The 26,993-nt window shown below is 44.3% G+C and overlaps 1 long non-coding RNA gene across 1 annotated transcript in view; it reads left to right on the top strand.

Annotated features, from left to right (window-relative positions):
* LOC311524277 overlaps nucleotides 1–11,900 on the top strand; it is an 82,313-nt gene extending 70,413 nt beyond the window's left edge. Inside the window, exons 3-4 of the long non-coding RNA XR_014712516.1 lie at nucleotides 9,472–9,547; nucleotides 11,801–11,900. This is a non-coding gene — a long non-coding RNA (uncharacterized lncRNA). The remainder of the gene's footprint in view (nucleotides 1–9,471; nucleotides 9,548–11,800) is intronic.
* The last annotated feature ends 15,093 nt before the right edge of the window (nucleotides 11,901–26,993 follow it).

Consider the following 26,993-nt stretch of genomic DNA (forward strand, 5'->3'; position numbering starts at 1 on the left):
TTGGTTATCATACACATTGTAAGGAGAGTGATCACTTTAGATAAGCTATTACCAACAGGAGAGAGGGTTTTTTTTGGGGGTGGGGGGAGAAAACCTGGATTTGTGCTGGAAATGGCCCACCTTGATTATCATACACATTGTAAGGAGAGTGATCACTTTACATAAGCTCTTACCAGCAGGAGAGTGGGGTGGGGGGAGAGAAAACCTTTTGTAGTGATAATCACCCATTTTTTCATGGTTTGTGTGTATAAAAACATCTTCTGTACTTTCCACAGTATGCATCCGATGAAGTGAGCTGTAGCTCACGAAAGCTTATGCTCAAATAAATTGGTTAGTCTCTAAGGTGCCACAAGTACTCCTTTTCTTTTTGCAAATACAGACTAATACGGCTGTTACTCTGAAACCTTCCTTTGGACAGCTTACCTCCTATTCCAGTATGTGTTTGAAAGCGAAAATGGGAGCTAAAATAATCAGGGCAATGTCTGCTATGCAAGGTGCATAGTTTTTGTAACCCCACAGTGCCACCATCTTGAGCAGTCCACCAGGACGGATAGAGAGCATCAAGCAGCATAGGAAGGGATGGGGCAAAGCAGGAGGGGTGTGTGAGAGAGGCATGGTCCTCTAGGAGGGAGCATCAAGCAGCATTGGAATGGCTAGGGAGGAATATTTTGTCCTGATTATAATGGGATTTGATATTTCAGGGGAATTAACTGTTTTGAGTTTGACGTTTGTATGGATGCTGTTTTGAGCATGCTGAAGTGTGTGTGTTTGGGGGGAGGGAAGGAGGCAATAAAAGCTAAGCAGGTGGAGAGAGGCTCACTGCTCATATCCACCCAACGTGGCACCCAAACAGTATCCAGAACAAAGTTGTTGATAGTTGTATTTTAATACTTACTAGTCGAGGTCCCCTCTGCAGCACTGTCATATTGGCTGTCTGCCTGGGTTTCAGAGGCCCATCTTGGCTGCTATCTTTGCTTGGGTTTCTGGCTCAGGACTGTGCTTGGTGAAGAGATCTTGGTTGTTTGGAAGGATCTCCTCCTGGGGCTGGGGTCTGTGGTCACTTGGATGCCTGCCAGTGCTGTGGTCAAACTATGCCCTCTATACTGGGGTTTGGTGGTGGCGTACTTGGCAAAACTCAGGTCCAGCTCCTCATAGTGAGGGCAGATAATAGGAACATTACTGGAGGTCTTGTTTCTGGCCTCAGTTTTCTTGTAATGCTGCCAGAGCCCCTTTGCTTTGGTGTTGTACTGGAGTACTGAGAGTATCCCTTTACCTGCATTTGCTCTGCTAGCTGATCATAGAGCTTCACAATAGAACTGGTCAGGTTCCTCTCCCCAGAGGATAAGGAAATCCAGGACCTCTGGATGGAACATGGGGCCTGGCTGCTACAATGGACTCTGTGTGGGTGAGCTCGCCACTTCTGGAAACCTAAAGTGGTGCACCTGACTGGGTTCCAGCATTTAAACAAGGAGATGACATCTGCTCAAAGTGACCCTGGAGCAGTAGAGGGCACACAGGTAAGAAAACAGGCTGGTCCAGGTGCAGCAATGCAAAGAATAGTATTGGACAGACTGCTTGAAGCTGTATGGTGAAGCTGAAATTGGGATATGCACATATAAACCTCATATGAATATCACTCATTCTGTAATAGAATTGTTGCTTCCAAAGTGGATTAATTAGAGCAGGATAAGATGCCAGATAAAATAAAATCTTGTCTATGGACACAAGACAATTTGTGCTGGAAAAAAACAAACAAACAAAACAAAAAACCCTATTCCTAACTCAACAGTAAGCTAAGATTAACTAACAGGAATCTTATAGAAATAATGTTTATGATGATTCTTAGCACTTACAAAATGTTATCATTGTTGCGTTTAGACGAGTTCCTTTATTTGCATTTTAATGTTGTGCATTAAATGTCTGCATTTTAATGTCTCTCTCCCTCCCTGGTTATTTGGGAGATTGATACATATATTGTATGTCCCCCATTACCATAGTATCTAATCTTTTGAGAATTCTTTATGGGGATTTCCCCTGCTTTGGGAAATGTTTTGTCTTCCCTTTTGCTATCATCCTTTCCCCTAGCTATACACAAGTGTATGCCATTTGTTTCTTCTAGTTACTATATTGTTGGAAGAAAAGAGGTTTTTTAAAAAAACTGAATATGGGAAAAAGTTGAAAAGGTGGAAGAATCACCTGCCTCCATGGAGCTGAATATTAAGGCAATTCAAGAGCTATTTCTCTATCCAACACAGTGTAAAAGACTTGAGTGCGGCATAGATCATCTGACACCCCTAATATCACAAACGGGGGTAAATGGTGGTCAGACTGGAGTTGTGTCTTATAATTCAGCCAATACTTACCAATATGAAATCCCAATCACACAGTAAGACACACCAGCGAGAGCTGTTTGTTCGTGACAGGGCTCAGATTCTGTTCCAGAATAATTCTGAAGCAAACGCAAAAGCATGTTTTTTAAAAATTTTGGAAATGCAGCAGAGTTAGTGTGAAAATTTAGGACACTTTGTTCTTATGTTCACTTCTCAGCGTTAATAGATGGTGCTAAAGAGGGAAATTTGCTTGTGGTTAGTGAAAATGTAACCTTTAATAATGGTTTAAGTGTTGGGGATGAGAGATGCTGTGGTGTTCAAGGACAGGAAGATTCTGGACATTGTGAACAGAGATTGCAAAAAGAAACTCATTAGAAGATGGGAACTGGAACATTTGTATGCTCGTTTGTCATTAGGAAGTTAAAAGATTATTCTTGTCAGAGACTAGGTGCTGATTTATGTACAAACTGCCACCAAAATAATGATATCAGTTTAAATTCACACCTTTTTTCGTTTTGGTAGAAAGTCTGGACACACTTATTTGAGATTACAAGTATCCTGTTTTGATTTAAATTAGGAAAAAAACATTTAAAATAAATCAGTTTAAGGTACAGTATTAAAAACAACAAATAAGAGTGCCCAAATATTGCACCAGCATAACTGAAAGTGTGAATTAAAACTAATGTTGTTATTCTGGTGACAGCTTGTACTCAAGACTTTAGAATCTGTCTAGAATCTCACACTTAAATTGTTAGTGTGTTCAGTGGGGGAGTTTGATATCTGCCTATCCAAGGTTAGTCTCTTAGCAGTCCCTCAGTGTTAATGGGAGAGAGGAACTCCAGTTCCCATCTCAGGCTCTGAAGCAGTCCAACTTCACTTCCCAAACTCTCCTGCCTTTCCTAGACTACCTCTATCCCTGACCACCTGCAGCCTTTGTCCTGTGAGAATGGGACCTGAGTAGAGCAAGTCTCTTCTTCCTGCTCTCTCTCTTCAGTCCGAGAGATCAACATTGACAGCTGCTCAGTTGTACAGCACTCCCCTTGTTTGGGTCATAACCCTTTCCCATACAGGTTTAAGGCAGAGAATTCTTTCTTTAGCCTAGATTTATAACATTTAGATGGCTCCCAAATATTTTTTGTTGACAGTAGATGCCTGTCATGTTTTACCAGAGACTTGAGTGGTTTCTCCGCTTTTCAATAGCATTCAGCAATTGCTAGTACAAAAAGCAGGTACAGAAAAGCTGACATTTCCTCTAAGTGTGGTCTTCTTCAACAAATGGGTGGGAGGGGGGAAGAATGTTATTCACCAGTGTGACAAGGTCGGGCCAGATGGCTATAGGAGAGTAATCCTATTGGGATCCGGGAAGTGCTAAACGATCCCACCCCAGCCTAAGAGGGGGATCCACAGGACCTGGACACAAAATAAAGGCGGTGGACAACTAATGAAATAACAAGAACAGGAGCGTGGTCAAAAGGTCAAACGAAGGGAACCGGATGGGGACACGGAGCAGAGAACCCTGGACAGTGCCCACTGCTCCTCAAAGGTGTCAAGGGAGTCAGTGGATGCCGTCCAGAGGAAAGCCGGATACATGAACGGACGGAGGATCAGAAATAGGCCCCACAGTCACAGGAGACTCCATCGGCCAACCTCCTCACTCTGGTTTTATAGATGGCCATTTTAGCTAGGACCAGGAGGAGGCTGACCAGGAGATCCCGTGACTTTGTGGGGCCGTGGATAAGGAGTGTATAAATAAGAAGGTGAGGGGAAAAGTGCAACCAAAAGCGTAATAAAGTATTGGTGAGGAACTGGAATAGGGGCTGCAGCCTGGCACACTCCAAATATATGTGTGCCAGGGTTTCCCTCACGCCGCAAAAGGGGCAGATGTCTGGGATAGGGGTGAACCGCGCCAAGTACACGCCCATGCTCACGGCTACATGAAGGAGCTGCCAACTGATATCCCCAGCAGGCCTCAGGACCAAGGTGGAATATAGGCTGGCCCACCAGGGCTCCTCACCCTCCAAAGGTGGCAGGAGGTCCTGCCATTTTGTATAGGGGCCGGACACGAGGGTGAGGGCGTGAAGGGTATGGAGCATGAGCATGTATAGATGTTTCCTTGGCGCAGTCTGGAAGCAGACTGGCTGCAGCTCGTGCAGCCGGCTCACGGTGAAGAGGTGGGGGGGTCGGTTGGGTCCACGGGGCACGGGTCAAATGAAAAGGTCTGGCGGGCCTGGGATGGAGGGTGGGCAGGGCACACCCTCGTGCAGGACCCAGTCGAGGTAAACCCGAGCAGCAGGCGGCAAAGCAGCCATCACTTCCTGAACTACACGCCGGGGAGTACGAGGTCTGGAGAGCCCCATGCGCTGAGCGAGCATCAGAGGATCCAGCCAGTCTCCCCGGTCGTAGTCCAGGAGGTCTCCGACTCTTGTGACTTCCACCAGGACCAACCTCTGGTGCATCAAGGGGGACTCCGCCACCTGCACGCGAAGCTGGGGCTTGTGTAGCAGGGTTCCGCGAAGAGATCTGCCCCCTTGGTGGCTGCCACTGACCTGGTCATTGAAAGCAGTTTCCAGGTCCGGAGGAGGTCCTGGTAGAAGACCGGCAGCCCGGAGAGGTCTCGCGGAAGACCTCTCGGATGGAGATAAAGGAGCTGCCGGTCATATCTGAGCCCTCAGAAGCGGCGCACGAAGGCATTCACCAGTATGCTCCACGCTGGACTAGCTGCATCATAAAGGAGCCTCTGCAGGGCCTGGAGGCGGAAGACATGGACCTGAGTGTGCAGACACTTCAGGCCCTACCCTCATTCCTCCAGGGGTAGATGGAGAACCCCCGCAGGGACCCAGTGCAGTCCTGACCAAAAGAACTCCAGAATCGATGTCCGGAGGTTGGCCAGGAACCAGGGTGTTGAGCCGGTACCAGAGCATGGACAGGACTAGTTGATTAAGCACCAGTGCTCTCTCTCGAAGGGAGAGGCACCGGAGTAGTCCTGTCCATTTCCGGAGCCGCTCTATCACCCTGCCCTCTAAATCATGCCAGTTCTCTGGCGGAGAGGGATGCGTGGCAGAAAGGTAAACGCCGAGATAGAGCAGCGGACCCGTGCTCCACCGGATGGCCTGAAGCGCGGGTGGGAGGGAACTCGCCTGCCAGCCATCCCCGACCACCAGGCCAGAGCTCTTGACCCAGTTGACCTGGGCGGAGGAGGCTGCCGAATAGATGGCCTGGCAAGCCTCCACCCGCACCAAGTTGCCCGGGTCCTGGACCACGAGGAGCACGTCATCACTGTACGCCGACAGGACCAGCCTCAGCTCCGGCTCCCGCAGCACCAACCCTGTCAACTCCTGCGGAGAAGACAAAGGAAGGGCTCCATCGCCAGAGCGTACAGCTGGCCTGAGAGGGGGCACCCCTGCCGTACTCCTCACCCGAAACTGACTGGTTCAGTCAGGGTCCAGTTGAGCCTGACCAGACACTCTGCGGAGGCATACAGCACCTGGAGAAAACCCACAAACTGGGGTCCGAAGCCAAATGCTCGCAGAGTGCTCAGGAGATACCCCTGGTCCACCCTGTCGAACACCTTCTCCTGATCCAAGGACAGGAGGGTGAACGACAGACCATCCCTACACCCAAGTTCCAAAAGGTCCCGGACCAGATATAGGTTGTCAAAGATGCTGCGGCCTGGGACAGTGTGGGTGTGGTCTGGGTGGACCATGTCTGCCAATACGGACCCTAGCCGCAGCGAGATGGCTTTTGCTACGACTTTGTAGTCCGTGCTGAGGAGCGAGACGGGACGCCAATTTCGTAAATCGCGGGGGTCCCCCTTCTTCGGCAATAAGGCGAGCACGGCTTACCTGCATGAAAGAGGGAGGACCCCGCTCTGCAAAGGCTCGGCCCAGACGGTGACTAGGTCTGGGCCAAGGATGTCCCAGAACACACGGTAGAACTCCACGGTCAGCCCGTCCATGCCCGGGGATTTACTGGTGGGCATGCCCCATTGCCCGGCAGAAGCAGCACCGAGCTTCCTGCGTAGAGTAGTGCACCTGGAAATGGGCCCTCTGGTAGGGGACCAAGAATGACCCCTTGAGCGCCTCTCCACCAAGCGCCACCGGCGGCAGTTGAAGCTGCACCTGCCGGCGGAACGAGAGGACGTGACGGAGGGTGGGGTCTTTGCAGCCCAACGGGAGATGGGTTTCCCCAGTGTGGAGAGAGTGGGTAATAGGGCGACGTTGGGAAGAAAGGGAGGGACAGAGGGCAGGACCAGATGGACACCCAGGTCCTCTAGCGGCTGTAGGGGGATGAACATGCCCCCCACCGCCAGGCCCTTCTCCACCGCCTCCGGGTCAGCGGCCTCCGATGCTAAAAAGAAGACGACCTTTCCGTACATTTTGGAGGCCGCCACAATGGCCGTGGGCCCCACCACCCTCGCCAACGCCTGCAGGTAGGTCTCCATGTGGGGCGAGGCGGGCACCAGGAGGCAACGGACGCCATGCTTCCTGGTCAAGATTGGGAAGGGGCCCCGGCTGCTATAGATGGTAGCAGAGGCGGTGGGTAGGAGAGATGACGTAGCGGCAGGCGGCGGGGCTGCTGCCACCTGGGCGTATGCCCTGGGGGCTGGGGGAGGGACACCACAGAGCTGGTGGAGGGAAACACGGGGAGGGACGCCGCGGGAGGTGGTGGGGCCACAGCAGTGGGGGCAGCCACTGCCATGGAGGCTTGGTCTTTTTTGCAGGGCCCTTACCCTTCTTTTTACCCTGGCCCTTCCTGCCGGCTGGGGGGGCTTCCCCAGGGTCGAGCATGGCATAGAACCTAGGAGTCCTGGTCCCCTGTCCTTCCTGTAATCAACTGAAGCACATTTCTCCCCCACAGAAGAATGTACTTCAATGGATGAATGTCTTACAGTACCGGGTAACTGTAGCCACACTTTGTATTTCCACCTTACTGCTCCTTATCGGATTGGTATACACAAGGCATTTTACCTCCATAATATTATACACATCAAACCATTATTTTAAAATATATGAACCCATAAGCTTTGGAAAGAGGAGTCTTTTGAATGGAAATAGCTATTGTCAGACTCACAAGAGTGTGTTGTGATGGTGGTGCTGGGGATATGTAGCTCAGTGTTCCTCCAAAAAGAGCTTGATCTGTGGAAGGTGATTAAGAGATCAAACTAGGATTCACCTGGTTTAGAATTGTCCTGTTATGCTACAATTAATAACCCATTAATAAGAAAATAGCTTTATTCTTCTCACTTTATTCTATTCTTATCTTTTTCATTGTTCTACTTGATTCTCCTCCTTTGTTAGTTGCCACCCTCCGCCTTTCATTTTTTCTTCCTTTTTTCCCCAAGCGGTATCTCTCAGGGCTTGTCTACACATGTTGAACATTTCGTTCATGGCAAGCTGGGGTATAAACTGCTCGACCCTGTTCTGCAGTAAGGCCACGTCTTCACTACCAACGTTAAACTGCTGCGGCGGCTGCACTTTAACGTGGCTTGTGTAGTCACGGCAGCACTCGAAAAAAACCATGCACTAAAAGTTCTCAAGTGTGCTTTGATCTGCTCCATTTTCAAAGGGGGTAGATCAGGGTAGGCAACCTATGGCACACGTGCCAAAGGCAGCACGCGAGCTGATTTTCAGGGGCACTCACACTGCCCGGGTCCTGGCCACCGGCCCGGGGGGCTCTGCCTTTTAATTTAATTTTAAATGAAGCTTCTTAAAACCTTATTTACTTTACATACAACAATAGTTTAGTTATATAATATAGACTTATAGAGAGAGACCTTCTAAAAACATTAAAATGTACTACGGGCACGCAAAACCTTAAATTAGAGTGAATAAATGACTCGGCACACCACTTCTGAAAGGTTGCCGACCCCTGGGGTAGATCAAAGCGCGCACTAGAGAAATTTTAGTGTGTGGCAGCAGATTCCACACTTAGGATTTGTCTACACTGGTACTTTACAGCACTGCAACTTTCTTGCTCAGGGGTGTGAAAAAACAGGCCCCGGAGTGCAGCACGTTTCAGCACTGTAAAGCGCCAGTGTAGACAGTGCCCCAGCCTTACGCCCCTTGTGGAGGTGGGTTTATTAGAGCGCTGGGAGAGCTCTCTCCCAGCACTCTGCTGCGACTACACAAGCCGCATTAAAGCGCTGCCATGGCAGCACTTTAGCATTGCCAGCGTAGACTAGCCCTTAGTGTACAGCAGGCTAGTGTGGTTTACACCCCCGCTTGCTGCGAACTACATGGTCATGTAGATAAGCCCTTTTTCTTCCTTTCCTGTCTCTCGCTCAAACTTTCCTTCATTTTGTGCTCTCCCTGTCCCTATGGAAGAATAACTGACTTAGCTTTATAAGAAGAGGGATTTGTATATTGTATATTACACAAAAAAAAGCTATTTTTCTTATTTTCCTGTGGAAAGAGGTGGATCTGATCATCAGAAGAATAATCTGTGGAAAGCAAACAACTATTACATGGAATGATTCAGATTTTTTGCCCACCTTTAATTTTGTGTTCAAGAATTCTTTAGCACTACAAATTATATGCTACCACATGATTTACTAGCTGAATCATAATCATCTTTGATGGAATACATTTACTTCCATTATGACTGACTGACAAGGTGCATCAGTAGAAGGGTGTTCTGATATAGAAGGAACTAAAATGGCTGTGTCCAAGGCCTACAAGGAAACTTTGTGGGCCACAGAGTCATTAAAAAGACATAGGGGACTCTTGCCCCGTTTACGTGTTTCTCTTGTTCTGTGCATTTTTTCTGGTATTCACCCTCACTCAGTCCTCTTTACCATGATCTTTGATTAAAAATGTACAAGAGTCCTATAAATATATTCAGAAGCTAACACCTTCCCTTTGGTCCTGTCTTTTTCCCTCAGAGAAACTGTGGAAGTCCATTTTGGCCTTGCCTCTCCCCCTTGGTTCCACGGGGAATGCATGCTATAGAATCTCTTGACCACGCACCTGAATGCTCTGCCACCGGCTGTTAAACTAGGTGGAAGTAGTGTATTCTGAACAGTGGAAAAATACAGAATATTTCACAATGAAACACTTTGGCCCAATGTATAATAACACAATGCTTACATTTCTAGTAGGTCTCATTACAAGGGTTGGTTAACACTTTGTTTTCTTCCCCCAAGGAGCAGACGGTTCTGAAGTTGAAAATGTTCAGTCGTTATGAAAGGATAACACATGTACATGCACATTTTCCTCAAAGTAGGTAACATCATTAATTCAAATAATTTTTATTCAACTAAGTAAACAGGAGCAGACAGAGTAATCTTTTACCGCTCCAGTAGAAAGAGGTTCAATGTTCCAACAATCCCAGTGAGGAGAATTCCTGGGACATGAGAGGAGTCCAGAATACCCAACAGCAAACATGGGCCAGCAGCTCATTCTTAGTGAATCCCTATTGCATGTGTTCTCAGCCTGGGGGAAGGGATTATGAAAATGGCCAGGACCCTTCCTTTCTTTATGGCTAGATGGGGAAAGGGTCTCAAAATGTTTTTCTGTTGTGGCATGGGATCAAGGTACAGAAAAGTGGAGAACTATAGATCTATCCCATAATTAGCATATAAATTCTATACTGATCTTCTCCTGCTCCTTACAGTAAAATTGCACAGTATCGACCAAATTAGATTTTAAACTCTGTGGGACAGGGCAGTGTCTACTTGTGTGTTTGTCCAGGACAATAGGGCCCTGTGATGGGATGTACAAACTCCACACTGGATAGAGAAGGGTTAATCAGCTGCGGTCAGCTCACTCAGCCCTGCCCCACTTCACCTGCAAGAGCTGTCAGATTTGGAGGGGAGAAGTTAAAAAGAGAGAGCCAGCTCTCTTGAGAGAAGACCGGGAGGGACAACAGATTTCTTGGGCTAGCTCCCTGAAGGAAGGCTGGGCTGAAGCTAGGAGTTGGAGCCAACCAAAGACTGCTCCATGCCAGTGCCTTCTTGAGGGCAGGTAGGCCTGTTGTAGGATCATTGTGTTTCGTTTTTGACCTGGGGTATTGTGTTTTCTGTTCTGCCTGGGACCCGCATATGGTCTGAATGGAACTACTGCAGTCAGTGGGCCTCCCCTGAAGGGAAGGACCACTCCCAAATAAACTTCTGTTGGTTTGCTCCCTACCAGAGTCCATGCAGTGCAGTGATTTGTCACAAGCCTTAAGCCAGCCCAGTCACTCACAGGCCCTGACATAGGTCCAGGACTGGAACAGCAAGAGAGAAACATTCATTGAAAATGTAGGTTTGAGTAAATCACTCTCCCCAAGTAGAGAATTATTGCAAGGGGTCTGGGTCTAATCCAGACTGCTGCCAGTTTAGCAACAGTCCCTAGCTGCATCCTGTCCCAGGTAGTTTTAGAAGCAATAAACCAAGAAAAACCAACATCTATATCTCTCCAGGATTGCCTTTGGTGGGTCCTTCTCAATACCCATTATTTAAGATCGTGAGTCTATAAAGGCTTATCTGCAAGTAATTAGCACCCAGCAGGTAATGCCTTCCTCTTTGAACCCTGGCAGAGAATTAACTCCAGCACAGTGGGACTTCCTCATAGGAGCACCACTAAGATGGAACCATTTGGGCTTTGGAATCTCCTCCAAGGATCAGATGGGATCATTGGGATGTTACTGTGATGCAAATAATAAATGGGACAGTAATGGTCCCAAACTACTCTGAAACCTGTCATTGTTGCCTTGGATGATTATTGTAAGAGTATTTTTTTTCAGGTGTAGGCTAGAGATTGACTTCAATGGGATTTGCACATAAGGATCAAGTGCAGAATATGCAGCAGATTCCTAGCATGGATAAAATCTCTATGGATCTGAAGTCAGAATGTTCCTTTAGCTATGAGAAATCAGTAACAGAATTGCATATATGACCTAAATTAACACATGATCAGCAATCTGTCCAAAACTTTCTGTGACAATCTGAATTACAGTCTGCAAAGAATCCTAATGAGAGAGAGAAAAATGATAAGCAATTGCATTGTGTCATACTTCTATTTTTAGATCTGGAACTCTGTGAAGGAGTTCAGGCTGGTTTGGAGGGGGCAGTTAAAAAGAGAGAGAGAGCTCTCTTGAGAGAAGACTGGAAGGGACAACTGATTTCTTGGGCTAGCACCCTGAAGGAAGGCTGGGCTATCTGAGAAATCTTTAACTAAGTTTTAACGAAGTCCATTTTAAAACTTAGAACTTGTCTACATGAGAAAGTTACACCAATTTAACTTGAGGTGTGATTTTTAAACTGTAGTGGTGAAAAACTGTGTGGACACAAACATTTCCATTTAAGAGTGACTTATGTGGGTGTAGCTCTTTTTTTTTGTTTGTTTGTTTTTATTTTTAACCTTTTGTTAGATTTGAAACCTAAAAAAAACCAAAAATATATATAATAATAAAAACAGAATATTTGAAAATTACACTCTGGTTAAATAAAACAGAACTGCATTCCTAAATGTGTTTTCTGTGCATTTAAGGTCATCCCATTTCCCGATGCACTGAACAATGGTTACGTGGTTTTCTGCTTCTTTTATTCTCTGTAATTTGAAGTTTAACTGCTGCCAGATTGGATGAACGTGCCACTGAATCTTTTGTTATTTTTATCAACAAACCAAGAGTTCTCTGAAGCAGGTAAAGATCAGAAACAGCAGGTGGGGTAATTCTGCTTTTTGTCTAGAGAAAAAAAGACAGATAATGGCCAAGATTTCAAAAGTGACTCGTGATTTTGCGTGCCTCCGTTTCAGAGTTTTCAACTAGACACCTTAACAATGCTTGATTTGTGAAAGAGTGGGTGTTCAGCATATGCAGCAAAGCACTATGGGATATTTTTCAGAACAGAAACTGGGAAGAAAGAGGACTGGCCAAAGTGGTTAGATAAACATGGATGGGGCTCCTGTCATCTTTCAAAAAAGCATGCTGAACTGGCTACAACCAAAGATACTGGCAGGGCAAAACAATTTAACTGATCAAGTTACAAACTGAGTTTTAGCCATGTGCTGTGCAGACACAAGCCATATTTAGAGCCAGCTGTCACACAAGTGCTTACAAACACAGTTATAAAAGTTGTAGTGTAGAAAGGCCATAAGTCATTCTTATGAAGCATTTCTTTTATAGTAATCAATTTTGAACAAATGCAGTGTTTTGGGGAATCTTGTGGAAAAATGCCATTGCATTTTGTTGTCGATAATGAGAGGAGTAAATGGTTATTACTAGCCAGGGAATGCATTTGTGCTTCCTCAGTTGTTACATTTTAGTTATGTGCAGTGTATTATAAATAAATCTCCTTTTAATATTACTTACTTGCCTGGTACGTTACTCACTTCACAGATTCCTGTGCTTATCAGTCTTCAAATGCTCTCCAGTTTAGCCCTCCAGTCAATGCCAAACTATCTCACAGGAGTCAATGCTACTCACAACAAATGTTAATTTTCCTCTTGTCTCCACCCACAGTGAAAGGAAGAACAGCTGGTGGACTAAGCCAAAGTTGCCTTGTTGCTCCCCATGACCCCACCTATACACACATAGCTAAAGTAAAAAAGGAACTAAACAAGGAGCTTGTCTAAATGCAGCTTTTTTCTAGAGAATGATAAAGTAGTAAAAACCCCTAGTGTGGACCAAGTTATGTCTGTGTATAAAGGTGCTTATAATGCCTTCGGGGAATAAGCTATACAAATATAAGCATCTTTATACCTGTATAACTGCATCCAGACTAGGGTGTGGCAATGATATCATTAAAATGATACGACTAAGTGTGTGAAGACCAAGCCCAAGGAATGAATGGGATGTCACCCTGTCCCACTTTATTAAACTGAGCTTGTTCCTTGACGAACAATTTGAACAGGGAACAGTCTTAAATACATGTATTCCCCTACCAGGTGTACAGTAGTATGGTTTTGGTCAGTTTCTTCCTCTGGACAGAGGTCCTGCAGTGAAGACACAGTGCGGACTCAGAGTTGGTGACATGACAATCCACGTGGCATCAGTGCCATACAAGGGTACACAGAAATGCACTAGCTATGTTTGAGCTACCATGCTAACAATAACAATGGGCTGCCACACTACTATTTTTAATGTGTTTGCTCCAGCAGACCTAGCACATCTCTCTGCCTGGGCTTGGAGGCATGGTCCCAACTGCAGTGAAGACATACCCTTGGCCATTGCTTCAAGATGAGGCAAGCAGAAGGTGTCTGAGAAAGAGCAAGTTTGTTATGCAAACATTATCATGTCCAACTAATCTAATTGCCTTCTATGATGAGATAACTGTCTCTATGGATGAGGGGAAAGCAGTGGACGTGTTATTCCTTGACTTTAGCAAAACTTTTGAAACAGTCTCCCACAGTATTCTTGCCCTCAAGTTAAAGAAGTATGGGCTGGAGGAATGGACTATAAGGTGGATAGAAAGCTGACTAGATCGTAGGGCTCAACGGGTAGTGATCAATGGCTTCATGTCTAGTTGGCAGCCGGTATCAAGCGGAGTGCCCCAAGGGTCGGTCCTGAGGCTGGTTTTGTTCAATATCTTCATTAATGATCTGGAGGATGGTGTGGACTGCACCCTCAGCAAGTTTGCAGATGACACTAAACTGGGAGGAGTGGTAGATACACTGGAGGGTAGGGATAGGATACAGAGGGCCCTAGACAAATTAGAGGATTGAGCCAAAAGAAATCTGATGAAGTTCAACAAAGACAAGTGCAGAGTCCTGTACTTAAGACGGAAGAATCCCATGCACCGCTACAGACTCGGGACCGAATGGCTAGGAAGCAGTTCTGCAGAAAAGGACCTAGGGGTTACAGTGGATGAGAAGCGGATATGAGTCAACAGTGTGCCCTTGTTGCCAAGAAGGCTAACAGCATTTTGGGCTGTATAAGTAGGGGCACTGCCAGCAGTTCGAGGGACGTGATCATTCCCCTCTATTTGACATTAGTGAGGCCTCATCTGGAGTACTGTGTCCAGTTTTGGGTCCCACACTACAAGAAGGATGTGGAAAAATTGGAAGGTGTTCAGCGGAGGGCAACAAAAATGATTAGGGGACTGGAACACATGACTTATGAGGAGAGTCTGAGGGAACTGGGATTGTTTAGTCTGCAGAAGAGAAGAATGAGGGGGGATTTGATAGCTGCTTTCAACTACCTGAAAGGGGGTTCCAGAGAGGATGGATCTAGATTGTTCTCAGTGTAGCAGATGACAGAACAAGGAGTAATTGTCTCAAGTTGCAGTGGGGGATGTTTAGGTTGGCTATTAGGAAAAACTTTTTCACTTGGAGGGTGGTGAAGCACTGGAATGCGTTACCTAGGGAGGTGGTGGAATCTCCTTCCTTAGAGGTTTTTAAGGTCAGGCTTAACAAAGCCCTGGCTGGAATGATTTAGTTGGGGATTGGTCCTGCTTTGTGCAGGGGGTTGGACTAGAATACCTCCTGAGGTCCCTTCCAACCCTGATATTCTATGATTATAGGCCAGATTTTGCAACACTTTCTGAAGCAACTAGTCATTGAAGTCAATGAGGCTACTGACATGAGTAAGTGGTACTCACCATTAGATAGGAATGCAAAACTGCATGTTATAGTAATGTAATGGAGTTTCCCAAAAATGCCAGGGATAACGTTGCTGATCTTCCCCCCCAAAAAAACATTTGCCAGGACATAAATGTTCATCTTCCTCTTTAAGGAGATACTGTGTAATAGGACAACAGTCAGCACTGTTGCATTATGGGATTATCAACATTCCATTGTAACTCCATCTGTGAGAAGGCTTGCTCTTGGCTTGCAGTTCCTCTTTAATAACCCAAGTGGCAACAACTAATGGACCTCCGGGAGGAGGTAATGCCTTTAAAGCAGCTCCTTCGGGGATGCGAGAGAGGGACCAAAATATTCTGCACTGATAGAATACAAAAGTTTGATGCTTCTACTTGCTATTATGTGAAACAAAATAGAAATGGTCTGGAAGTTTATTTTATATATATGTAATATATATAAAATATTATTTTATTTTATATTTATGTTATATATATATGTATTACAGTAACAGCTTAGAGCAGGGTCCTGTTGTGCCACACTGTACAAGCCAAAAAAGAAACCGTCCATGCCCAAAAGAATTTGCAATCTACATAGACAAGACAGACAAAAGATGGGAGAAAGATAGGATTAATATTGCTAGGTTAGAGATTGGGAACTGAGGCACAAAGACAATAAATTACTTGTCCAAGGTCACAGAAAAGTCTGAGGTAGTGCTGGGAGTTGAACCCCAGGCTCATGAATCCTAGTTCAGGATTGTAACCACAAGGCTATATTTTCCAAAGCACCTTGGACTCTCCTGTTCTTCATTTGTACTGAAGAGGCAAGGTCTCTAGAAAGGGAGACAGAAAGACAAATCTATCAGCAGCTGAGAAGATCCATGCTCTTCAGAAGCAGAGTAGCTAGACTGTTTGACATTAGTAATTAACTCAGCAGCATGAAATAATTATGCAAAACAGGCCAGACGCTGTTTATGACATATGGAAATCCTTTACTATCTACGTTCATGGAGATCTGAATGACAATAGTCCTTATGCATAATCATAGGAAGTATTTAGTATGATCTAATGTAGTGGCTCTCAACCAGGGGTATGCAGAGGTCTTCATAAACCAGAGGGTACATCAACTTATCTAGATATTTGCCTAGTTTTACAACAGGCTACATAAAAAGCTCTAGCAAAGGCAGTACAAACTAATATGTCATACAGACAATGACTTGTTTATACTGCTCTATATACTATACACTGAAATGTAAGTACAATATTTTTATTCCAATTGATTTATTTCAAAATTGTAGCATAAAAAATGAGAAAGTAAGCAATTTTTCAGTAATAGTGAGTTGTGATACTACTGTATTTTTATGTCTGATTTTGTAAGCAAGTAGCTTTTAAATGAGGTGAAACTTGGACGTACACAAGACAAATCAGTCCTGAAATGAGCCCATTTTTTCATGCTTTGTGTGTATAAAAACATCTTCTATACTTTCCACAGTATGCATCTGATGAAGTGAGCTGTAGCTCATGAAAGCTTATGCTCAAATAAATTGGTTAGTCTCTAAGGTGCCACAAGTACTCCTTTTCTTTTTGCGAATACAGACTAACACGGCTGTTATTCTGAGTCCTGAAAGGGCTACAGTAGTCTGGAAAGGTTAAGAGACACTGATCCAGTCAACCTGAGCAGAATCTGGCAGACACACTGAAAAGGAAGGAAAGATGATGTTTCCTTTCATTTCCTTCTTTGTCTTGTGGCGGGTGGGGGTGCAGATTCAGATAGGAATCTGCTTTCAGTAGAATACATTGGTTAACAGTTCAGACTATTTACATGCAGCATGAAGTAACTTGAAGAATGTGGGTGGGGGGAGCATAGTTATATATACATACTGGGCCAGAAGGTAGCCCAATTTACATCAGTGTAACTCTGTTGACATCAGTGGGGTAACTCTTGCTTCACACTACAGTAAGTGTAGGGAAAATGAAGGCATTGTGTATATGAATGTGTGATATGCATATGAGGCCTTACTTAGATTGGTATCAGAGTAGCAGCTGTGTTAGTCTGTATCCGCAAAAAGAAAAGGAGTACTTGTGGCACCTTAGAGACTAACAAATTTATCTGAGCATAATGACCTGTAGCTCACGAAAGCTTATGCTCAAATAAATTTCTTAGTCTCTAAGCTGCCATAAGTACTCCTTTTCTTTTTAGATTGGTATAAATTAGTGATAACTTTTTTAACCAGTGAGTTAAACTAGTATAAAACTGGCAGGAAATCAGAGTCTGATCCGATGTATAATGTGGTTTCTGTTATTTAACAGTAACAAATGAATTTTTAAAAAGGAAAGCTCAGAGCTGTGTGAAAAGTGTCATAGGAAGCAGCCTAGGGTTGTTGTAATGGTTTATCCTGAAGGACTACTCATATGTCCTGATGTCATTACAATTTTGTTGCAGTGGAGGTGTAAACATTATCACCTCATAACACTGATGTTGAGCAGTTCCCCAAAATCTGTTTGGGGTCTTTTCATGGGTTAGCATCCAGAGTTTTCATAATGTAATCTGGGTTCCAACAGCAACTGTGACAAATATACCACCTCAGGTCACAGATCCTTGCAAACACATCTGCATCTTGTAGCGACTTAATTTTTACCATCTTGAGTAGTCCCATTGATATGTAGTGCTTGTAGGATCAAGGCCTTAGTTTTTCCTTACAGGCCTTGTAATTGCCCCTTGTTAGAAAGGATGTCCTTCAGTTTAGATGCAAATTCACTTCCGTCCCCGAGGGAGTTGCTGTTCTTTCACAGTCCACTTTATTTACATCAGAAATGCTAAATCATGAACCCAAGGTTAGAGGAAATGTTTATGCTAAGCAAACAAGTCCCCAGTCATTTTAAGCTTGTTGAGCTAATATTGTTTCTCTGGATCTTTGCCTGCATGTAGTCCTTGCCACTTCCCTTATCTTCTTTAGATCTTTCCTTCACATTCTTAATTCCTTGTGTTAAGACCTGTGGTCATTAATGATGGACTTTCTTGTACCTAGCCTTTTCATTTAGGAATGCAACAGTGCAGTCAGGCAACTGTGCCAATATTCATCCCAACACTCTATTAAGAAAGAGAGCCTGTGGCACATACAGTGTTCTTCCTTGAACATAACCAACTGAGAATACATATTTGTAACTTACCCAAATAGCCCCCTTGCTCCGCATAAAGGAAGTCTGCTTAAAAAAAACCACACCATGTTTTGAAGAAGGATTTTTATCAAAATGTAGGCAGACACTTCCAGTCCTTGATGGAAATGAACAACACTTCAAGTTGCCTTGCACTGTGAGTAACCATATTTCAAAAGAAGTCACTGGTGGGGCTGCTGGAGTGGTGGGGGTATAGTTGGGGGTGTTGGAGGGGGCATTGGGGGTGGGTGCTGGAGGAGTGTGTGTGTACAGAGAGAGGTATCTGGGAAGTGTCAGAGGGGATACTTGTAGGTGCAGAAGGGCTGTGTGTATATGAGTAGGGGACCTGGAGTGTGCTGGAGGGAGTACCTGTAGCAGAGGTACTGCCTGTCATGGTGGAAATGCAGCTGATATAAGCCCAGGACCTGGTGCCAGTCTTCAGTCAGTGACTCCCTGCAGGATCTCCCTCCAGGGCTGGGAACTGGGCTACAGGGGAATAAACCAATCAGCTGTGTATGCAGGGGAGGGACCAATTGGGAAGTGGACCAATCAGGGCTGTTTCTGAGCTGCAGCATGTCTGCTACACAAAAACCTAGGACATTTCCTGTTATTTTTAAAATCCACCCCGGACAGAGAGAGGATGCTCAAAAAAGAGGCTTTATCCAGGAAAACCTGGACATATGGTAACCCAGCTCACAGGGTCCTCCTGTGGAATCCTAGCCTAAGCCTCCCAAGGTGATGCAGTGACCCAACCCAAGGTGATGCAGTGACCCAACCTTGCAGCCCCACAAAGTTTCAGCCCCACAGCGTCTAACAGCACAGCCCTGACCCTTGACTTGTGGCCTCAGGAAGCTACTGCAATATAAATAAATAATAACAATGGTGAGACCTATTTGACTGTTGAATAGACTTCCAAGGGAAGTGTTGGATGTACCATTGCCTAAACTAAATGCACTCCTTAGAAAAAATATTGTTGCCCTTTCTTCTAACACAAGTGTTGCATACTGACACCAGAATGCCCCTCTGTCATGTGGTAGCCGATGTCCAGGTCAGGTTCCCACAGGAGAAATCAGTGACATAGTCTGTATATATTTTTTATTGTTGTACCAGAATACCAGAAGATAAAATTAATTCATGGCTTAAATACACCCTATTAATGTATTTACCTGCTGATGTGTTGAAAGCTATCAGGTAAATACTGAATGTACTAGCAGTTTATATAAATGCAAACATTTGCCACAATAGAAGTAGAAGCTGTGATGCTCTGGCTTGTCAAGGCCAATTTAAAGAATTATTCTTAGGAACACTACCTAATACAGGGAGCCAGTGAGGTCTATTGAACTGGAGTGATTCCCACTGGCATTTGGTGCTATTATGATTTATCATGTCAGAACTACTTGGACACTTTTCAGGTTATAGACTACAGAACAGAGAAGGCTGGGAATACACATGAGCAGTAAAATTAGACATCCAGCGCTTCCATTGCAAAACGCATTACGATCCATGTTTATAATTAAATCATTATTGACACAGTTCAGTGCAAAAGAATCAACCGGGCTTCCTTTTGAAACAACACTGTGTTAGCCCCACTACCTCGCAAAAGAGGGCTTCTGAGGGGTGGAAGCTGCAAAAAAGATTTTTGATTAATCTTGCCCTGTGTTGTTATAAAATGTATAACCGTCAGCCTAAAAAGCAATCTGCTGCCTGTTGAAAGGAATCCTCAGCAAAGCTTCACCTTAGAAAACTCAAACTTGGTCTATGCTGGACTTATTTTTATTATTGTATCAGGTAGGCCAGCTTTCAACAGGTTTAAATAGTATGGTAGTAGGAATGCAGGGCCTTGTCTACACTCTGGTTCTAGAGGTTTGTGGAAAGTGGAAGTTCCATTTTGTGGAGGATTTCAAGATTTAGACATTTGGCTTCATTCTGAATTGGAGCAAAACCTGAAAATTTTGAAACTCTCTGAGAAATATTTTTTTTTAATTTGTTTTGGGCTGTTTGAAACATGTTTCAACTTCAACTATTTTTTATTTTGTATTATATTGTGCAATATACTAAAACACAATTATTTAAAATTTCAAAATGGAAATGTTTTGTTCTGACAGTGAGGCTCTGCTTTGCAAAGACAATGATGTGCCAGCACTTTGCTGACAACAGCAAATGCTTGGTGGACCCTGGGGTTACTGCACTCAAGGAGTCTGTCTAGGCTTCTGTCACTTATAGATTGGGAAATAGCTCTCCCCAACTGTGTACAAATCTATCATAGTTTCACCCAGAAGGAAATCTTTACAGAAAAATTCTAATTTCCAACCCTTTGCCAATTGGAGAAGCCTGCTCTCTCTCTGACTGCCTATCCTGTTCGCTGTTTGCATTCAGTAAGTGATGGAAGAGTTCCCCTGACATCAGTGCATATTATTACCAGACTTTTGTGTACAGGGTGACCGTAACTCCTAGGTTGCAAGACTGTAAAGAATAAGTTTAAGAAAGAGACAAGACAAAGCTTGTTTTGAAGGACGGCACCAAAATATTTTATCCATGGCACAGAATCAGAGATTTGTATCACAAGCTATGATCCTTTGCATGATCGAATGGTCCTTTTTATCTGTGTTTATTTGCTCCTTATGGGATACAGACTGTTGGACATTAGACCTCAAATAAAGGATGTTCCTTAAAACAGGATAGGTGGTCAGCCATCATATGCTACCTCTGTGTCTTCCGCCTCTCCCTACTTTCCTGTTTTCTTTTGGTAACACCTCCATTCCTGTCACTTGCTGTGAGCTGACTGAACAACATGTTACAAATTAATTGGATTGCACTGTTTCCAGTGTGTGATGGGCAAGCCCTACATTGGTGTGAACCAACAATGTCAGTACAACAGTCCCCAATTAAGCTCTATTTGCATTCCTTGTGAAGTGCTGATGTTGCCTCAGTGGGATTCAATTTCCATTCTATTATTTTAACACTTTCTGAAACCTGTAGTTGACATTAACTGACAGGGTGAACTGAGAATCTTGGGATTTCCTATTATGGCCAATTAAATGAAATACTAATTCATGCACGGGCAGACTCTTGGCACTAAATTGCATTGGGTCACCACAATTGACTTTACTGCTAATTCTAGTTCTTATTGATTATTTAAAATTTGTCTTGTAGAACAAGATGTCAAAGCCATGTGGATTTTCCAACATACAGGTGCACACTGGAACCAGCAGGGAAGCTTTGTTTCTGAAAAAAGAATGCTCAGAAATTGGCTACGTGTGAGAATGTTCCTGTTAAGCTTCCAGTACGACTGGGAGAAGGATTTCATATCAGCAAGTACTTCACTAATCCCCCAGTTAATGCTAAATTCATTCTACTGTATCTCAGTAGGTCGCCTTTATTATGTTAAGTAGGTCTCCAGTTACCTATTGTACTTTTTTGGCCTCAGGATAAACCTCATTTGGACAAAAAAGAACAAAGACTTAAAATGGAACTGAATGAACTACCTATGCAACCTAGTTCAGGCAAAGCAGGAGTCAAAGTGCAAGTGGTCATCTTCCTATCTGCACCAGTAACACTAAAGGCTTCCTCACCAGCTGCTAAACTAAATATGCATCCATCTGTTGAAGGGTAGTATTTAAAACAACAAGCTGTTGTTGTCAGATGAGTAACAATATAAATATGGTACCTTCTTGCTAAACAGATCTGTTCCCTGGGAGTATGGCTGCTTTCTTTGGTGATTAAAAGGAGATCTGATTACGTTTTATTCTTATTGGTACTGCAGAGCCAACACAGCTATGAGAGGCTGAGCTAGAGTCTGCTATGACTCCTGCATTTACAAACAGAATGTGCTTACGAACTACAAAATGTTTATCACTGAGGACAATGACACATGAACCAGAAAGGAGAAAAACAGCTTGACTTTCAGATCCCAGACAGAGTTGGCAAGGCTGACACTTAGAAAGCTTTTTAATTGTAAACTGAGTAAATTTGGTCTGAAATCAATAAAACATGGTAAGTATGGAACCTCCCATTAAGATTTACACAAAGTCATTTTTCAGGGTAGAACTACACTTCAAACCAACCATAAACAATATTAGAAATACTTAAACACTGAGAGTGTGCTCGGTGCCATATAGAATATAAAGAACAACACAGTTGATGACCCATAGAGTTTACTAAGTAGACAAACAATATAAATCAGGGCACAAGATGTACTAATAACCAGAAGGTGAGTTTAACATCGGGCAGAGTGTGGTAAGCGCAGCCACTGGACCCACAGGATGCGGGGTTTGGCACTGAAGTTTTTGCTTTATTATGCCCCATGCAGGTTCCGCCTCAGACACCCTAGAACCTGCATGGGCAAATCAAAAGCATTTTCTAACAGACGCTTTTCCCCGTGGCAGGTTGGGTCCAGCAAGGGGAAGCACGGGGCAGCTGCAGCCAGCCCGGGGCTCCTCCAGCTGAGGGGGGCGGGGGCGCTCCAAGCTGTGGCTGGCCCAAAGCTTCTCCAGGCAGGTGGGAGGGCGGGGGGGAACTTGGGTCTTCAGCCAGCCCAGGGGTCCTCCAGCTGACGGGGAGTGGGTGCAGGGCTTCGCCTAGCCTGGGGCTCCTCCAGCCAGGTGGGAGGGGGCCTTCAGGTGTTAGACCAGACATTTCTCTCTTTGAGAGGTTTGTCCCTCATCCGGTACTGGGACAAAACCAGACATTGTTTTGTCTGGTATTGGCCAGCGGATGCCACTCTGCCCCCAATGGCTCTTAAAAATGGCACTCCGTGTGCGGTGTGATTTCGCATCCACGGTCATGTTGATGGGGGTGGGCCCACACTGTCCCTGAAAGTACCAGAATGTTTGGTATTCCGGGAAGATGAGAGTGGCCACCTTGACTGCGGGGGCCTCAGGCACTGGTGAACTTCAGTCCCTCCTACTCACTCCCTGTAGAATAGAATAGTCTAGTCTCTTGAGGGCAGTATTTCTTAGGTCTAATTTCAGTTCTTGAATTTAGTGTGCTGGTGCTTGGTGGTGTTGGTGGCCTATGATAAACAGAGGCTCAAACTAGATGATCTGGTGTTTCCTTTTGGCCTTAAACTTTGACAAAGGCTATTATATCTTTGGCTGTTTATACTGATGCTGGGGTTGAATGCAATCTACATGTAAGGGGAGATGTTATATTGCTACTCTCTTTGTGCAATTAGAGGGAGCTAGAACTTATTGGGTAACTTTTCCATACCAGGAAAAGTAAAGGATCCCACATGAATACGGCATGGAACATACTTGAGTATATTTAACTAGGCATGATCCTTGAATAATTGGTCTTCGTATACTTTGAGTGAGCCATGCGTGCTCGTGAGACTTTTGGTTATATGAAGTAATGATCTGTGAGCACAGCAGTTAACAATGGGAACAATTTAAGCTGTTTCAGCTTAACATCTCCCAGAAGCAGTCATGCCGTTCTCTGCCTCTAGGTGGGGCCATCTGCCACATTTTTACATGACACCACAGCGGCTAGAATTCTTGTTCTTCAGGAGGAAGAGAAGATTGTAGACTATAAAAATTGACTTAACTAGACTCCCAATACATTGCTGGGGGTTCTTTCCCAACCCCTCTGTGTCGCCCCCCTACCCCCCCACTCTCCTTAAGTATTTTTATGAACTGAGAGATAAAGGCAACCGTGGCAGGAATAATTTAGCAGTTCCCAAAGAGGGGGCCAAATTTCATCATAAACAGGGAAATCATCACAACCCTTCCTTCAGTTTGGTGGTGGAATTTTAATGAGAGACATCTGAGAGTTCTCTTCAGTGTCTCAGTGAGAATATATAAGAAAAAGTAAATGTACTAGTTTCAAAATTATTTCACTTTTGATTCAAGATCATGTTAACAACATGGTAAGGAATTTCTTTTTAAAAAATATATGGGGGGGTCAGGTCGTCGGCTGGAGAAAATCAGAAACCAATGGAGCTACACCAGTTAACACCCACTGAAAATCTGGGCCAAAGTTTTGTAACTTGACAAGAACAGTGATAGAAATGTAGTTCAAATATGTTTAGCAGTCAGATAGTCACACCCTGTTTTGAAGAATAAATTCACAGATTCTCATTAAGTATAATCCAGGCTTATAACATGATTTTCAACTTGAGTTGCCACACTAATTTCAACAATTTCCATCCCACCATCAACCTCAGCCTAGACCAGTCCACACAAGCGGTCCATTTCCTGGACACTACTGTGCGAATAAGCGATGGTCACTTAAACGCCACCCTATACCGGAAACCTACTGACCGCTATACTTACCTACATGCCTCCAGCTTCCATCCAGGACACACCACATGATCCATTGTCTACAGCCAAGCTCTAAGATACAACCGCATTTGCTCCAATCCCTCAGACAGAGACAAACACCTACAAGATATCCGTCAAGCATTCTTAAAATTACAATACCCACCTGCTGAAGTGAAAAAACAGTTTGACAGATCCAGGAGAGTACCCAGAAGTCACCTACTACAGGACAGGCCCAACAAAGAAAATAACAGAACGCCACTAGCTGTCACCTTCAGCCTCCAACTAAAACCTCTCCAGCCCATCATCAAAGATTTACAACTTATCCTGAAAAATGATCCCTCACTCTCACAGATCTTGGGAGACAGACCAGTCCTCGCGTACAGACAGCCCCCAACCTGAAGCAAATACTCTCTAGCAACCACACAACAAAAACATTAACCCAGGAAACTATCCTTGCAACAAAGCCCGGTGCCAACTCTGTCCACATATTTACTCAAGTGACACCATCACAGGACCTATTCACATTAGCCACGCCATCAGGGGCTCGTTCACCTGCACATCTACCAATGTGATATATGCCATCATGTGCCAGCAATGCCCCTCTGCCATGTACATTGGCCAAACCGGACAGTGTCTACTCAAAAGAATAAATCGACACAAATCTGACATCACGAATCATAACATTCAAAAACTGGTAGGAGAACCCTTCAACCTCTCTGGCCACTCAGTAAAAGATTTAAGGGTGGCAATTTTGCAACAGAAAAGCTTCAAAAACAGACTCCAACGAGAAACTGCTGAGCTTGAATTAATATGCAAACTTGATACCATTAACTTGGGTTTGAATAGAGACTGGGAGGGGCTGGGTCATTCCACATATTGAATCTATTTCCTTAAGTATCCTCACACCTTCTTGTCAACTGTCTAAATGGGCCATCTTGATTATCATGACAAAAGTTTTTTCTCCTGCTGATAGTAGTTCATCTTAACTAATTAGCCACTCACAGTTTGTATGGCAACTTCTGTGTGTGTGCGTGTGTGTGTGTGTGTGTGTATATATATATATATATACTTACTGTATGTTCCATTCTATGCATCCGATGAAGTGGGCTGTAACTCACGAAAGCTTATGCTCTCATAAATTTGTTAGTCTCTAAGGTGCCACAAGTACTCCTGTTCTTTTTCTGGATACAGACTAACAGGGCTGCTACTCTGAAACCTGTCACAGTAAGTTTGTTAATGATCCAAAGGGCAGAGACACATGAATTAAAGGTTTCAGAGTAACAGCCCTGTTAGTCTGTATTCGCAAAAAGAAAAGGAGTACTTGTGGCACCTTAGAGACTAACCAATTTATTTGAGCATGAGCTTTCGTGAGCTACAGCTCACTTCATCGGATGCATGCCGTGGAAACTGTAGCAGACTTTATATATACACAGAGAATATGAAAAAATACCTCCTCCCACCCCACTGTCCAGCTGGTAGCGAGGAGGTATTTTTTCATATTCTCTGTGTATATATAAAGTCTGCTACAGTTTCCACGGCATGCATCTGATGAAGTGAGCTGTAGCTCACGAAAGCTCATGCTCAAATAAATTGGTTAGTCTCTAAGGTGCCACAAGTCCTCCTTTTCTTTTTACATGAATTAAAGGCTCTACAATTTCAGGAAATGTCTGCTATGCTCCTTACTTACCACTAGCTGTCACTGCAGGCCAGAAGAGGATATTATTACCCAAAACACACACATTTCAAGCCAGTTGCCCCTTTATTTTATAGGGAAACATCTGGGCAACTTTGTATATCAAGATACAGAAGATACACCAGAAAAATTAAGAACCAGAACCTCTGGCCTTCCAAATCACTGATTTTTTTTAAAAAAAACCCTATATCTTTGTTTAGGAAGTTTTAACAGGTTTACAAATCCACTGGTTTTCTGCGTATAAAAGCCAGGGCTAGCGTTAGGGGGTAGCAAGTAGGGCAGGTGCCTGGGACCCCATGCCACAGGGGGCCCCACGAAGCTATACTGCTCATGCTTCAGCTTCAGCCCCAGGTGGCGGGGCTCAAGGCCCTGGGCTTCAGACCCATGCGGTGGGGCTTTGGCTTTCTACTGTAGGCCCCAGCAAGTGTAATGTTGGCCCTGGTTGGCAGCCCCTTGAAACCTGCTCATGGCCCCTCAGGAGGCCCCGGACCCCTGGTTGAGAACCACTGACCTATCTAACACACAATTGTCAGGTGTTTACATATTAAAAACAAAACAAACCGCACCCCAAAACCTTCATGTCCATTGGTACCCAGGTTGAAAGTTTCAGCAGAGAGGCCAAAGATGAAATGCAGCAGAGAGCTGCACTCTCACCCAGAGACCTGATCCTTAGAAGCCACAGATAAAACATGTTGACAGTAAAGCTTCCACTCTTGGCATCGCTGCTGCACCTGGTTGTGGGAATAAACAGAAAATGCCTATTTTCCAAGGATGTCAGGTGCTAATTTTCCCAAAGATTAGAAGTTGCTTATTTTTAAAAGAATAAAACTAAAATACCCTGAAAAGAAGGGCATGGCATGGAAAAAACTTAATTGTACCTTTGTCATAGAGATATTTCTTTAATAAAGAGCTGGACGTATTTGATTGGTCTCACATCTTGGATCATATCTAGAAATAAAAAGGAGAACATTAATCTCAATTTGCTGAATACTGTTGGGGCCTATGCTGAGGAAGAACGTGGGGCAATACCTTTTCCTTGTTCAAATGAATTAAGTTCC

This window comes from Lepidochelys olivacea (assembly GCF_965140295.1).
Source record: "Lepidochelys olivacea isolate rLepOli2 genome assembly, chromosome: 7".
Taxonomy (NCBI): domain Eukaryota; kingdom Metazoa; phylum Chordata; order Testudines; family Cheloniidae; genus Lepidochelys; species Lepidochelys olivacea.